Source organism: Odocoileus virginianus, chromosome 7 (genome assembly GCF_023699985.2).
Source record: "Odocoileus virginianus isolate 20LAN1187 ecotype Illinois chromosome 7, Ovbor_1.2, whole genome shotgun sequence".
Taxonomy (NCBI): domain Eukaryota; kingdom Metazoa; phylum Chordata; class Mammalia; order Artiodactyla; family Cervidae; genus Odocoileus; species Odocoileus virginianus.
In genome coordinates, this window is record NC_069680.1 from 75,731,364 (window position 1) to 75,744,419 (window position 13,056).

The 13,056-nt window shown below is 40.2% G+C and overlaps 1 protein-coding gene across 6 annotated transcripts in view; it reads left to right on the forward strand.

Annotated features, from left to right (window-relative positions):
* Positions 1 to 647: 647 nt before the first annotated feature.
* MAPK8 (mitogen-activated protein kinase 8) overlaps positions 648 to 13,056 on the forward strand; it is a 90,392-nt gene continuing 77,983 nt past the window's right edge. For 3 of the 6 annotated variants that reach the window (XM_070470995.1, XM_070470994.1, XM_020916266.2), the window contains exon 1: positions 648 to 818. The gene's annotated coding sequence lies outside the window, so the exon portion shown is untranslated. The remainder of the gene's footprint in view (positions 819 to 13,056) is intronic. The other 3 variants (XM_020916270.2, XM_020916269.2, XM_070470997.1) reach the window with 1 other exon arrangement.

Genomic DNA, 13,056 nt, shown 5'->3' on the forward strand with positions numbered 1-13,056 from the left:
GACATCTTTCCACTCGCCGGATATTTAAGGGCTTGCCAATTTGTCACTTCTATAACTAACATATACATGCGTTGTGGGGCCCAGAGACAAACAGGATAATGCAATGACTTCTGTAGGAAGTGGATTTAGGGAAAACCGGAGGCAGGTCTTTCCAAGTGGCTGAAGAGAATATTTGCTTGAGGGTTGCTGAGCCCGAAGCAGGTGTCCTCAGAGTGGAACGTATTGTCAGTCATGGTAAAGAGCTTTTTGTCTCTCAGGTGTGAGCCCTAGCCACAGTGCCAGATTCCCGGGCGGGTCTGGCTTAAGCGCACCTGACCTTCTAACTCTGGGGCAAGGAGCCCCAGAGGCCTCGGCTAGGACTAGCGGACCGCCCCCATACAGCCGCGGGGCACTCAGGCCACACGCCGCCACGCGCCAGGAACAAATCCCAGCCCCGTTCAGCACTCCGCCACACCCCTCACTGGAGACTCACACGCTCTTCTCGTAGCTCCGCCTCCAGGCGACCTCCGCAAGTCCGCCCAGCCCCCTGCAGTAGCCCCGCCCCCGGGTTGCGGAGTCCGCCCCCGCAATCCGGGCCCCCGGGCTGCCCCGCCCCATGGGCCTGTCGCGAAGCGCGGAGGCGGGGCCCTGCGCGATGACGTGAGCGGGCGTGCGCGGTGACGGCCCGCGTCCCTGTTACTCAGCGGAGCGGCGGAGGCCGGACGACGCGGCCCGGATCGCGGAGCCGCGAGCAGCGCTGTGTAACGGCTGCGGAGACCGCCGAGACGGCGCCGGTTCCCGCCGCCGGGCTTTCCTGTCGCCATTCGCTGCGCTGCCGGGTGAGTGCGGCAAGTGCCTCAGGGCCAGGGCGGCCGGCGGCCCCGCCGTGTTTATGTTATTGTGCCGCCGCCACCGCCTTTGCTCAGCCGTGACCCCCTCCCGGGAATGGGGACGGGAGCGCGCGGCGGGCGGGGGGCGCGCGGCCGGCGGGGGCGGCGCGGGAACAATAGCGGCCGAGGAGGCGGGGGCCGGCCAGGGGGCGTGGGGCTGCGGGACCCAGGCGCGTCTCGGCCGCCCTCTCGGCCCCAGCTCCGCCCGTCGGTTCTCGCGCGCCCTCCTCGCGCGGGTCCCGCGCCCACGTCGGGAGAGGAAAATGGAGCGGGAGGTGGGTGGCAAGTTCTAAAACACTTCGGCAAAGATCTGGATGAAGGCGCCTAGTCGGCCCGCTGTTCCCCAGCTACCTCTCCCGGCGGCAGGGACCTACAAAGAGCGCTCCGGTGGCCGGGTCGCGACGCCTGCCCGGCGCCCACGGGGGCAGTGTTTTGTTTCTCGGTGGTTTCTTTGTGCTGATGTTCTGAGCGAACGCAGGCGGCGGTGCCGAAAGAGGCTGGAGTGGCCTTCAGCTCCGGGCTTCGAGGAGGAGCTGGGGCTCGAGGCTTGGGCAGGAGGTGTCCGTCAAGCTCAGCGCGAGCTTCAGTGGTCAGCGCGCATTTCTCTTGAGGGTCACTCGGTGGCGACCTTTTGACTTTTTCACCCCACCCTCCCTTCTCTTTGTCTTGCACTTGTGTTCCCTGTCGTTCGATGGGAGCCAAGTCTGCTTTAAAGTATTGTGATGAACACTTTTCATTTTAATTTCTGAAAGTTTCCCGTCATATGTTTACTGTGAACTAACTTAATAACATGTTGACTACACGGTATCAAACAATGTCCAGTGCTTACTATTTTTGCTCCTGAAACTCACTGATCTTTCTAGTATAATTCTGGTCTGTCAGTCCACTGTGTTTTAAGAAAAGCATCTAGCAAGTACCTCCTTGGTAAATAGAACATCTGTTTATTTCATTCATTCATTCATTCATTCAGGAACTGTTCAGTATTGTACCCCGATGGAGTTTGAGGGCAAAGAGATACACCCTTTAATGGAAGAAGATACTTTGACTGAACTATAACAGATGTACTTATACGATTGTATAAGTGATGTGTGTTAAAGAAGGTATAGTTATGCTTTGGGTCACTTTACTATTTTTTAGTAGTATATCTGGAGTTTTTAGTGTAACATTATACTTATTAAGAAGTAGGGTTGTATTTGGTCTAAATGTACAACAGCTTTAATGTATTTCCTTACAGTCATTTGTAATATTTACTTAAGAATCCCTTGCTGTGGGTTAAGCCTAGGAGGTCAGATGCTGTGAGTGAACATGTTTAGTGTGTTTTTGATGTAACAAGCAATCAAAATGTCATTTCCTTGAGGACAGGCCTGTCTTGCATCTGTGTCTCTAATACCTAGCCTGGAATATAGTAAGTGTTCAATGAAAATCAGATTGATGTAAAGCTCTTTAGAGCTGATAACATCTAAACTCAAGCCTTAACAAAAAATATTATGTTCTCTGTATAGTTTGGAAGCCTCAAGCAAACTGTCACTTCTGGATGGCTAAATGATCAATTCATATATATTATCTGTCATGAAAATAGGGGCTTTTGAATTACTTCAGTATTAATTTTTTTCCTATCACTTCTTACCCACTATCTTAAAATTAAACCTTGTCTAAAATACTTTTTAAAATATGTGTGTGTCTCTGTGTGTGATAAGTACACACAGACACACAGTGATATTTCAACAGGGTCTATAATGATTGTGAATATTACCTTTTGTAAATATTACTTGAAAAGTTTCTGAATACTCTTTTCAGCGAAAAAGTTAAAATAAAGGAAACAAATTGCATAAAAGTTTTTGTTAGAAATGTTTAATTCTAAATTCTTCATTGTACTATAATACTATTGGTGAGGCATATGGGCCTAAAACTGAAAATAGTATTAATTTATCCACATTACATCTCTTTTCCACTTAGTATATTTTAGCATTTGCTTTGGATATAAAAGAACTTGAGGTGAACTTATTCTCTGATTTAGAGAATAAATAAAATGATACTTGATTAACATAAAGGATGAAAATCTTGAGATACTAAGCTTTATTGCTTAGGATATGTCAGATTAATAATTAATATATGTCAGATTTCAGTAAGGGTTACTGATACAGATCCTCACAGTCATGCTATACTTGTGTCAAATCAGAGTTTTTTTGCTTGGTTTTCTAAATTCCGTTGACTTTAAAAAATAACTTTTTCAAGACACCCCATACTCAATAGCAGTTACTCCTTATTACACTTTACATTATCTTTAAAGGAAGAGAGAGCACTGAATCTGATAATAAGTATATTCCATTAATGAATTTGAAAAGGGCACCCCTTAGTTGTCCTGGAAGAGCAAAAAACTATATCCTTTATATCCCAGGAGAAAGGTTGCTTGGAAGGAAATTAGTTTAAGAGTAAATTCTACCAAAATTAATGAAGTAAGAATCTTAGCTGTTTGCTCAGTGCCTAATATTATGGAAATAACCTTGTGATGATATTCAATGCTTAGTGAAACAACTTGAAGTAATTTATTAAGTGACTAGTCACAAATTTTCCTAGTTGCAATTAAAAGCTTGTTGAATAGAAGCCTGATTCTTAATGTCTTGACTTTGTCAGTGAGTTGAGTTTTGACATATTTGAGTCATCCAGATAATTGAGATGCTTTGTTGCACGTGTATAAAGTAATGTCTGATATTAAGATGCCAGCTCTCTAGAGATCTCTGCTCGAGTCAGTAGTATGGATAGTAGTCTTACTGATTCATGTAGTTCAAGGAAGTCATTATAGGCACATAGCTTTAGATAGAAGTCATTTGCCTATTTCTGTGAGCTATGATGCTTATTGTCTTAGTCATGGGTTCTTTACATCAGTATTTACTAGCTTTGTCTTCTTGCTCTAATGCAGATTAACTTGAACTTTGATTTCACAGATGAGTTCTGAGTCAACAAACTTTGCTGCTGAAAAGGTGACAGGAGCTTATTAAAGTAAGCTGCCCTTACTTCTGTCAGTCAGGGCCATAGGTAGAAATAGACATTTCCAGGAATCAGATCTACGTTCACTTCTCAGTTCTGTCATCTGAACTTTGTAGTCAACAAGCCCTAGAGCTGTAGACAAGTGGCTTATCTTTTTGGTTAGAATTGTAAACTGAGGCTGTTGGAGCTTTTTTTAAAAAAAAAAAATAGATTATTCCCCAGATAGTTGGTTCTTTAGAAAACCTACTGGGACAAAAGAGTCCTTCTTGGGTGATAGCAAAATCCTGTGTCAAGAACAACAATGAAACTTAGACTTTGTAATGTACGGAAGCAGAGAAAATTATTGAAGCAATATTTTCTGATCAAATATAAAGCCTCACTGGCTGAAACTCCTGGAAGCCAGGAATTCTTTCATCCATGTACTCAGTCATGTCTGACTCTGCAACCCCATGAAGTGTAGACTGCCAGGCTCCTCTGTCCATGAAATTTTCCAGGCAAGAATACTGGAGTGGGTTGCCATTTCCTACTCCAGGGAATCTTCCCTACCCAGGGATCAAACTGGTGTCTCCTTTGGCAGGCAGATTCTTTACCACTGCACACCTGGAAAGCCTCAGGAATTCTTTGGATGGTATATTTTATTCATTCTGTAGCACCAGGCTTACTAATGAGACTTTGTGCTTTCAGATACTTAGTGGAAAATGTGAAGAAGATTTCATTAGCCTCAAGAAGCTTATGATCAGGAATAGAACTTAAGGCATATCTAAACAGTGAATTTATGTTCTCTTAAAAGATTATGGGGCTTCTCCCAAACGAACAAATCTGGCGAGGCCAAATTTTATTGAAATCTAGTCTTTAAAATTATATGTGAGTGTGTATACGTGTAAGGCCTTTTAGAGTATTTATTAACTGCCATTCTTTTTCAGGGTGGTGGGTTGTATAACAAATATAGCGCAAATATTAATATATGTCTCCATTCCATATGCCTTTTATAGTGTAGCAGATTTGGTTAAAATCTGCCAATATTTTAGACTGTTAAGGTGTTCAAACTTAGTTGTCGTTGCTAGCATGAACTTTAGAGTCATTCCTGAGTTCCAGTCCATACTCCAGATCTAACTGGCTATATGGCATAGGCTAGTTCAGTTTATGTAACATTTCTGGATATGTAGCATTATTATCTGTCAAAGGAGAATAGCACATAATCTCATAGGTCTGTGAGATTTAAATAAGGTACTGCACGTACAGTACCTGGAAGACTAGATGTAAGTATTAAGGACATTTTAGCTAATGTTATCACTAATTATTTTTAACTTGGAGCAAATGCAAAATGCCAAGTAAATTTAAAACCAATTTGATGAACAGTATCCAGTCAGATTCTCCTGAATACACCAGTTTTTTCCCCCTCCTCTGAGTCTCTGGGATTTTATTTAAAATTTTATCATGTCCTCTAATCTGTTTTTTTTTTTTAAGTTTTGTTTTTTTATTGGAGGTTAATTGCTTTACAGTATTGTGTTGCTTTCTGCCGTATGTCAACATGAATCAGCCATAGGTATACATACGTCCCCTTCTTCTTGAACCTCCCTCCCCCCCCTAGGTTGTCAGAGAGCACTGAGTTTGAGCTCCCTGCCTCATACAGCAGATTCCCGCTGGCTGTCTCTTTACATATGGTAATATGTATGAATGTTATTCTTTGAATTCGTCCCTTCCTCTCTTTCCCCTACTGTGTCCACAGTCTGTTCTGTATGTCCATTGCTGCCCTGCAAATAGGTTCATCAGTGCCAAGTGTACCCTAATCTTAATTGACTGAAATGATTTAACATTTGGATCAGTAATCCTCTCTGCCTTAAAATTTGGAAATGTTCCCAAAGCAAATAGTAAAGGAAGATTTTACCACGTTATCTAACACAAAATTTTGCCACATTTACCTTTCCCACTGTAGAGAATTACCAAAGCTTTCCTAGGTTTATTTTGACAGGTATCTGAAGGAATGGGAATCCAGGAGCTGTGAATAACTTTATCATGTACCCACATTGAAGAAAATGGAATACTGTCACATCTTTTAAATTTAATCTTATTGAGATCTCCGATCCTGTGTAAAAAGTGCAAATTTGTTAAGAGACTGGGTAACCACAATAGTTCATTAACCATTTTCTAGAGGTTATTAGGTAGCATCTGGAAATACTGTTTTTCTTTTCTCTGTTTTCTGTGGTTATTTTGGTAGACCAAATTTCTTGTTTCTTCTTGCGGACAGCGACTATGAGGTGATGCGTTTTGCACATGCCGTATTTATTGAGAAGGCACTCTATACCAAATCAGGAACTAAGTGACAGTGTGGGCCACATGAAGTAGAAGTTAGTCTCTGCTTTCAATGAGTGTAACTTTATGGGAGATAAGAACAAACATAAGTGCTTTTAGGTCCTAATACCAAGAATTAGGCCAAAAACCAAGTATTGTTAGGCATTTCATTGGGAATTTCTTTAGGCATCAGGCTTCAGAGCTGGCTGGATGTTGGGGCCTAGGGGGGCTTCTGAACCAAGCATCTTTAGCCCTGCCTTTTAAAATATACTGACTAGATAAACCACAAAAAGCAAAATTTCTTCTCTCCTAATTTCTGGTTAAAGTTGAGAGTGTGGTACAGATCATTTAAAATCAAAATCAGAAGAAAAGGCATACCTTCTAGTCACCTCGAATCCACTTTGGAACATAACAGGACATCAAAATAAGTATATGAAAAGTTTGAAGATAGCAGAAAAGGTGCAAGTTAAATGTTACCTGGAATCCTCCAACAACTGTATTGAAGCTCTGAATACTGAGAGTTAGATTTATGCTTGTAGCACTTTCTTAAGCCTTTTTCTGATATTGATAAGTGTGGCTTTACTACTTCTTGTTGCTGAGTGGCCTAAGCCACATCATATTGACGAGAACATTAGAAAAGAAATTAACAGTCAGACACACCTGCTTTGCTTGGCATGAAGCGTGAAAAACCACAGGAGGTTGCTATTTCCTAAAAGCTATTAATGGGAGTGGAAACCCACCATTCCCTGCCTTGCTTCTGAGAGGGTGATTCTCTCTAAAATGCCATTTGGGTCAACCAAAAGTGAGAGAAAGGAAAGCTACCACTGTATAGATTTCCCTGTGACTAGGAGTCACTTTTCAGTCAAAAAACCAAAGCATCTGGTTTTGTTACTGTTGAGAATTTAAGAATTAGTGATTTTATTTTATTTACATTTTATTTATCTTTTGACAAAGCAGTATAATCATTTGATTCAGAATTACAGCGATTTAGATAGGTAAACAACAGAAAGTTTCCTTTCCACTCCTTGCAGCCCAGCCACTCCATTCCCTCATGTGGAGACAGCGTTGAGTTTCCCATGAATCCTTCCAAAGGTTGTTAATGTGTGTGCAGGTGATATATATATATATATATATATATATATATATATATATAATTTCTTTCCAAAACCTTTGGTTTGGATGTATTTCAGAATTAAGGTTTGGTTTTTTAGGGGTAAGGAGGAAGGAAGGACTTGTAAAAAAGATAATATAGTGCTTCTGCTATATTATCTAGAATCACTCACGGGAAGTACTGTACCATTCCATAATTAAGCACATTAGTATTTCTGTATTGAAAGCATAAATAGATAGTAAGGGTAAATAAAAATTATAAGTAGTCTTGTGGAATTTTTGGTCAAATAGGTTTGATACCAAATAGATTTGTGCTGAACTTAAGAAACTTGTATTTCTTGGACCTTTATGGATTTCACAATTGCCAGTGGGAGATTATGTATCTTACGTATGTATGTCCTTTGCCTCCCCTATTTTTTTAAGTTGCAGACCATGCACATACCCTTTACCTTTTGTTTTTAGCTTAGCTGTGTGGCTTAGAGATGATTTCATATTAGTCTTAGCAGTCCTTAAACAGCAAGCTTATTCTTACTCTTTTTTTTTTTAGCACCTTCATGGTATAGCACTTGTTTTAGCTTTGGCTGCTGTAACAAAATACCATAAACTAGGTGGTTTAAAAAACTAATATTTATTTTTCACAGTTCTAGAGGCTGGGAAGTTTAAGGTCAAGGTGCTAAGAGATCTGATTCCTAGTGAGAGCTCTTCCTGGCTTTCAGATGTCACCTTCTAGCTGCGTCTTCATATGGAGAAAGAGTGCTCTGCTCTCTCTTCCTCTTTTTGTGACACTAATGCCATCATGGGGACCCCATTTTCATGACCTCTTGTAAACCTGATTACCCTAGGGTATTATGTAGGGAGTGGCTAGGGCTTCAACACAAGAATTTGGGAAGATTAAAAAATCCAGTAACACTGTTATACAGGTATAACATATATTTAAGTAGTCCCTTTTGAGGTACATTTAGTTTGTTTTCAGTGCTTTGCTACCAGAAACCATGGTGCAGTGGGTTACTTTATGCATACGTAATTTCACACTTGTATAGAAATGTGTAGGATACACTTTCAAAAATGGAATTGCTAGGTCAGAGTGTGTGTGTGCATTTATAACTTTGATAGATACTGCTGAATTGCCATCTGTAGTCTGTGTCACCTCTACACATTTCACCAGCACTGTGTCAGGATGCCTGCTTCTTTCCTTGTTGCCAGTATGAGTGAGGTTAAACATCCTTCCTTTAAGGATTATTGTATGGAGGTGAGAGTTGAACTATAAAGAAGGCTGAGCTCCAAAGAATCAGTGCTTTCAAATTGTTGTGCTGGAGAAGACTCTTGAGAGTCTCTTGGACAGGAAGGAGATCAAACTGGTCAGTCCTAAAGGAAATCAACCCTGAATATTCATTGGAAGGACTGATGCTGAAGCTGAAGCTCCAGTACTTTGGCCACCTGGCATGAAGAACCAACTCATTAGAAAAGCCCCTGGTGCTGGGAAGGACTGAGCTGCAGGAGAAGGGGACAACAGAGGGTAAGGTGGTTGGGTGGCATCACCAAATCAATGGACACGAGTTTGAGCAAACTCTGGGGGATAGTGAAGGACAGGGAATCCTGGCATGCTGCAGTCCATGGGGTTGCAAAGAGTCGGACACGACTTAGTGACTGAACAGCAGCTGGTATTTTTATTGTGAACTATCCATAACCTTGCCGAAGTTTCTGTTGCTTTGTTACTGGTTTTCTTAGATTTGTAGGATTTATTTTTATAAGGAAATAGCTGTATGAAATTTCTTGGAAATATTTTTCCAGTTTACTGTTTGTCTTTTAAATTTGCTTATGATGGTTTTGTCATGCTGACTTTTTTTCTCTAAGCTTACTGGTCTTTACTGACTTCTAAATGATATGCCGTGGTTAGCAAGTCTTTCCCTAATTCCAGATTATATGAAAAGTTGCAAATGCTGTTTCTCTAGTATGTCTATGAAATGGAACAGAGAAGTGAGTTGTTAGGTAAGAAAAATGTGGGGTTCAGTGGGTAGAGAGGAGCATATACAGGGAAGGAGATAGAGAGCACAAGTAGAGAGGCTGGCCTTTGTTAGACGTTTCCTCCATCAGATAGGGAATGTGGAAGAGCTGTGTGTTTTTCTAAGGGAATTTGGAGGCTGTAAGATGAAGGCTTATCCTTTTGGTTTTTATCTTCTCTCTTGGTTTCTGTTTTCTCAGTGAGATTGGTATGGCCAGAGGAGGGTGGGAGTGTTTAAAGCAGTTTGGTAAGAAGTATTGATTGTTCATTTAAGAGTTAGAAGTCTTGAATTTAAAGTGATATCAGTCAGCCTGGTTTTGTGATTACTGCTGGCTACCCCAGCGTTATTTTTCTGGTTAGATACAAGCACAGAAAAGGCAGATGGTTCAGTTCCTCTGGAGTGAGGTTTTGCCAGGTGTGTCAGTCAGAGTTCTCCTGAGAAACAAATCAGCAGGAATTACATTTGTATGTATGTGTATATAGAGAAATTTCGAGGCAGTTAGTTACACAGTTACGGGGACTGACAAGTTAGAAATCTGTAGGGCAGACTGGCAAGAATCTCTTGGACAGAAGCTGATGTTGCAGTCTTGAAGCAGAATTTTGCCTTCCTTAGGAAATTTTCAGTTGTGTTCTTAAGGCCTTTCAACTGGTTGAATGAGGCCCACCAGCTTTAAAGAGGATAATCTTTACTCAATTGTGGATGTTAAACACATCTACAAACCTTCACAACAACACTTAGATTACTGTTTGATTAAATAACAGAAGTGTAGCCCAGCCAAGTTGACACATAAACCTAGGTCAGTATAAAAGAATGAAATTCTGCCATTTGCAGCAATGTGGATAGACCTAGAGAATATTATGCGTAGTGAAATAAGTCAGACAGAAAAAGACAAATACTGTATGATATCACCTATATGTGGAACCTAAAACATAAAGGAATGTCTACAGCAAAACAGAAACAGGCTTGTAGATATAGAAAACAAACTAGTGGCTCCCAGTTGGAGGAGGAAAAGGAGGAAGGACGTGATGGGGTATGGAATTTAAGAGACTAACTGCCATGTATTAGATAGATAAGCAACAAGAATATATTATGTATTACAGGGAATTATAACCATTATCTTATAATAACCTTTAATGAAATATAATATGTAAAAATACTGAATCACTATGCTGTACACAGGAAAGCGACACAATTAAAAAAATTTTTAATTAAAAACTTTTTTTTAATGAAAGGAAGAGAGAAATGAGGGCATTTTAGAAGGAGTGTTTAGGGGAATGGTGATGAATCATGAAGCCTATTATGGACAAGAAAGGTAAAGTCAGGATGAATAGTAAGGAAGTGGTAGTATCTATGTATTGGAAATTTTGGTTAGAATTGTTGCTGGTAGTGGTCACATGAAGTAAGAGAACTGGGAGGGTTGAATGTAATGGTCAGAGTGAGATGCCTGAAATAGTGATTTGACAGATATAATAGTTTCTGGCAATGATAATGTTCAGGGTGGCCTTGGGATGGGTTGCTGAGGTGGAGCAGTTGGAAAAGAGAGGGCCAAAGAATTAAAGGGCCTAAAGTATTAAAGGGGTCAGTCAGTCTGCATGAATGGTGAGAGGGGTAAGGGTACATACTGTGAATCAGTTGCTGACATCTTTAATCAATGCGGGAGGATTGGAGGGAAGGTAGTTAATGATAAGGAATTGTAAAGGTAGTATGAATTTTCTGTTTGCTGGTCACAAGTTAGAAATTTCAGAAGGTCAAGTAAAGGATTTGGGGGGTGGGGGATGAGAAATTGGGTGAAATGGAGGATATACAAGCAGTGTGGCAGTGACAGTTTGGGGAATCAGAGGATCAGGAAGAGTGGGACTCAGGGATGTAGGGTGTGGTGCGATTACTCTTGCTAGTAGCTAAGAGAAGGTGGCCATCAGTTCAACTGTTAGAGGACATAGAATGGCAGTGTTTTTGGCAAGACATAGGATTGCTCGCCTTGACCTGTTTGGGGATTGTAAAAGGAATTTGAGATATCATGACTAGTGTTGTATTTTTAAGTGAAATATAGTAGAAAATGTCAGGGTGTGTCACAAGTAATAAGGGGCTAAGAAAAGAATTTTTTAGCAACTTTATTGAGATTTCATTCACATATCATTACAGTTCACCTATTTGAAGTATACAGTACAAAGTCTTTCTCATAAATTCATTAAGTAATGCAATCATCACAACTAATTTTAGAACATTTTTGTTACTCCTGAAAGAAACTCCATGCTTATTAGCTAGCAGTCATTTCCTGTTCCTGCCTGTGCACATATATACAACCACACCTGCCCCAGCCCTAGCCCCAAGTAACTACTTACCTTCTACTTCTGTCTCTATAATAAGTTTGCCTATTCTGGACATTATGTAATGTGTAGTCTTTTGTGATGACTGCTTATTTCACTTAGCATAATGTTTTCAAGCTTCCTTCATCTTGTAGTATGTGTCAGTATGTTATTATTTTCTGTGGTCTAATATTTGCTTATACAAATATACCACATTTTCTTTACCCACTCTTCAGTTGATGGGCATTTGGCTGTAATAAATAATACTGTTATGAGCATTCATGCACAAGTTTCTGTTTTTTCTTTGTTGCTTGTGCTTTTGGTGTTTATCTTAGAAATCACTGCCTAATTCAAGGTCATGAGGATCACTCCTATGTCTCTTTCAAGGAGTTTTATAGTTTCAGCTCTTACATTTAGCATTGTGACTCTTTTTGAGTTAATTTGTGTGTGATGTGAGGAAGGGATCTGATTTCATTCTTTTGCATATGGATATATAGTTATCCCAGCACTATTTGTTGAAAAACAGTTGACCCTTGAATGACATGGGTTTGAACTGCGCTAGTCCACTTTTATGCAGATTTCTTTCAATGAATGCATAACTGTAATGCTGCATACAAGATGCAGGGTTGAATGAATCCGTGGATGTGGATTACAGGGCTGACTGTAAAGTTCTATGTAGATTTCAACTGCATGGTGGGGGTTCAAGGGTCAACTACATTGTGCTTTCTTGTTCAAATATCTTACAGTTCTTGTTTTTAAAATCTTTTTTCTCAACTCACTTTTATTCCATTTATCTATATTTCTGTCCTTATGTCAGTCATCATGTCTTGCTTTTTTTCTATAGCTAAGAACTGTTTTATGAAATTGTGTTTCAGTTAAGTTGAGTGTTCTTACAATAGATACAGAGGTATTTATGTAACTGGTTGTGATGTAAAATGCTTGAAAACATCTGATTTGAGATATGGCGGCTCCCTCTTTCTGGTGGCTCCCTCTCCCTGGCGGCAACTTAGCGGGGTGTGCCCCAACTTGGGGACTGTACCAGTAGGGCAGGTTAGAGGGCCTGACTGTGAGCACATGAATATGTTTTAGATTGGAAGGCTGATTTTTTTTTTTTTAATTTTAGTAGATACCATGTTCTTTTTGGATGTATGTGGACCAAAGGTTTAGAACAACCGTGAATTTCTAAAGAATCAGTTAGATGAATTTAAGGATTAGGAAATGTATGATTTGAAATTTTGAATGAGGTTAGCGGGCTTTTGTACAGGGCCAGCTCACAGTTAAAAAATTTTTGTTTTGATATATTAAGCATTTCTGTATTGGATAACTTTTATTATCTTGATCCTCTGTGTTTTCCTATAGGCCATTGTCAGTTTTTTTTTTTTTATCATGTTGTCTTACTCTCTTCCTTTTTATTAAGATATTATATGTGAAAAATTACAGGCATAATTTAACAAGGATCATCTTAATCCATTTAGAGACAAAAATGTT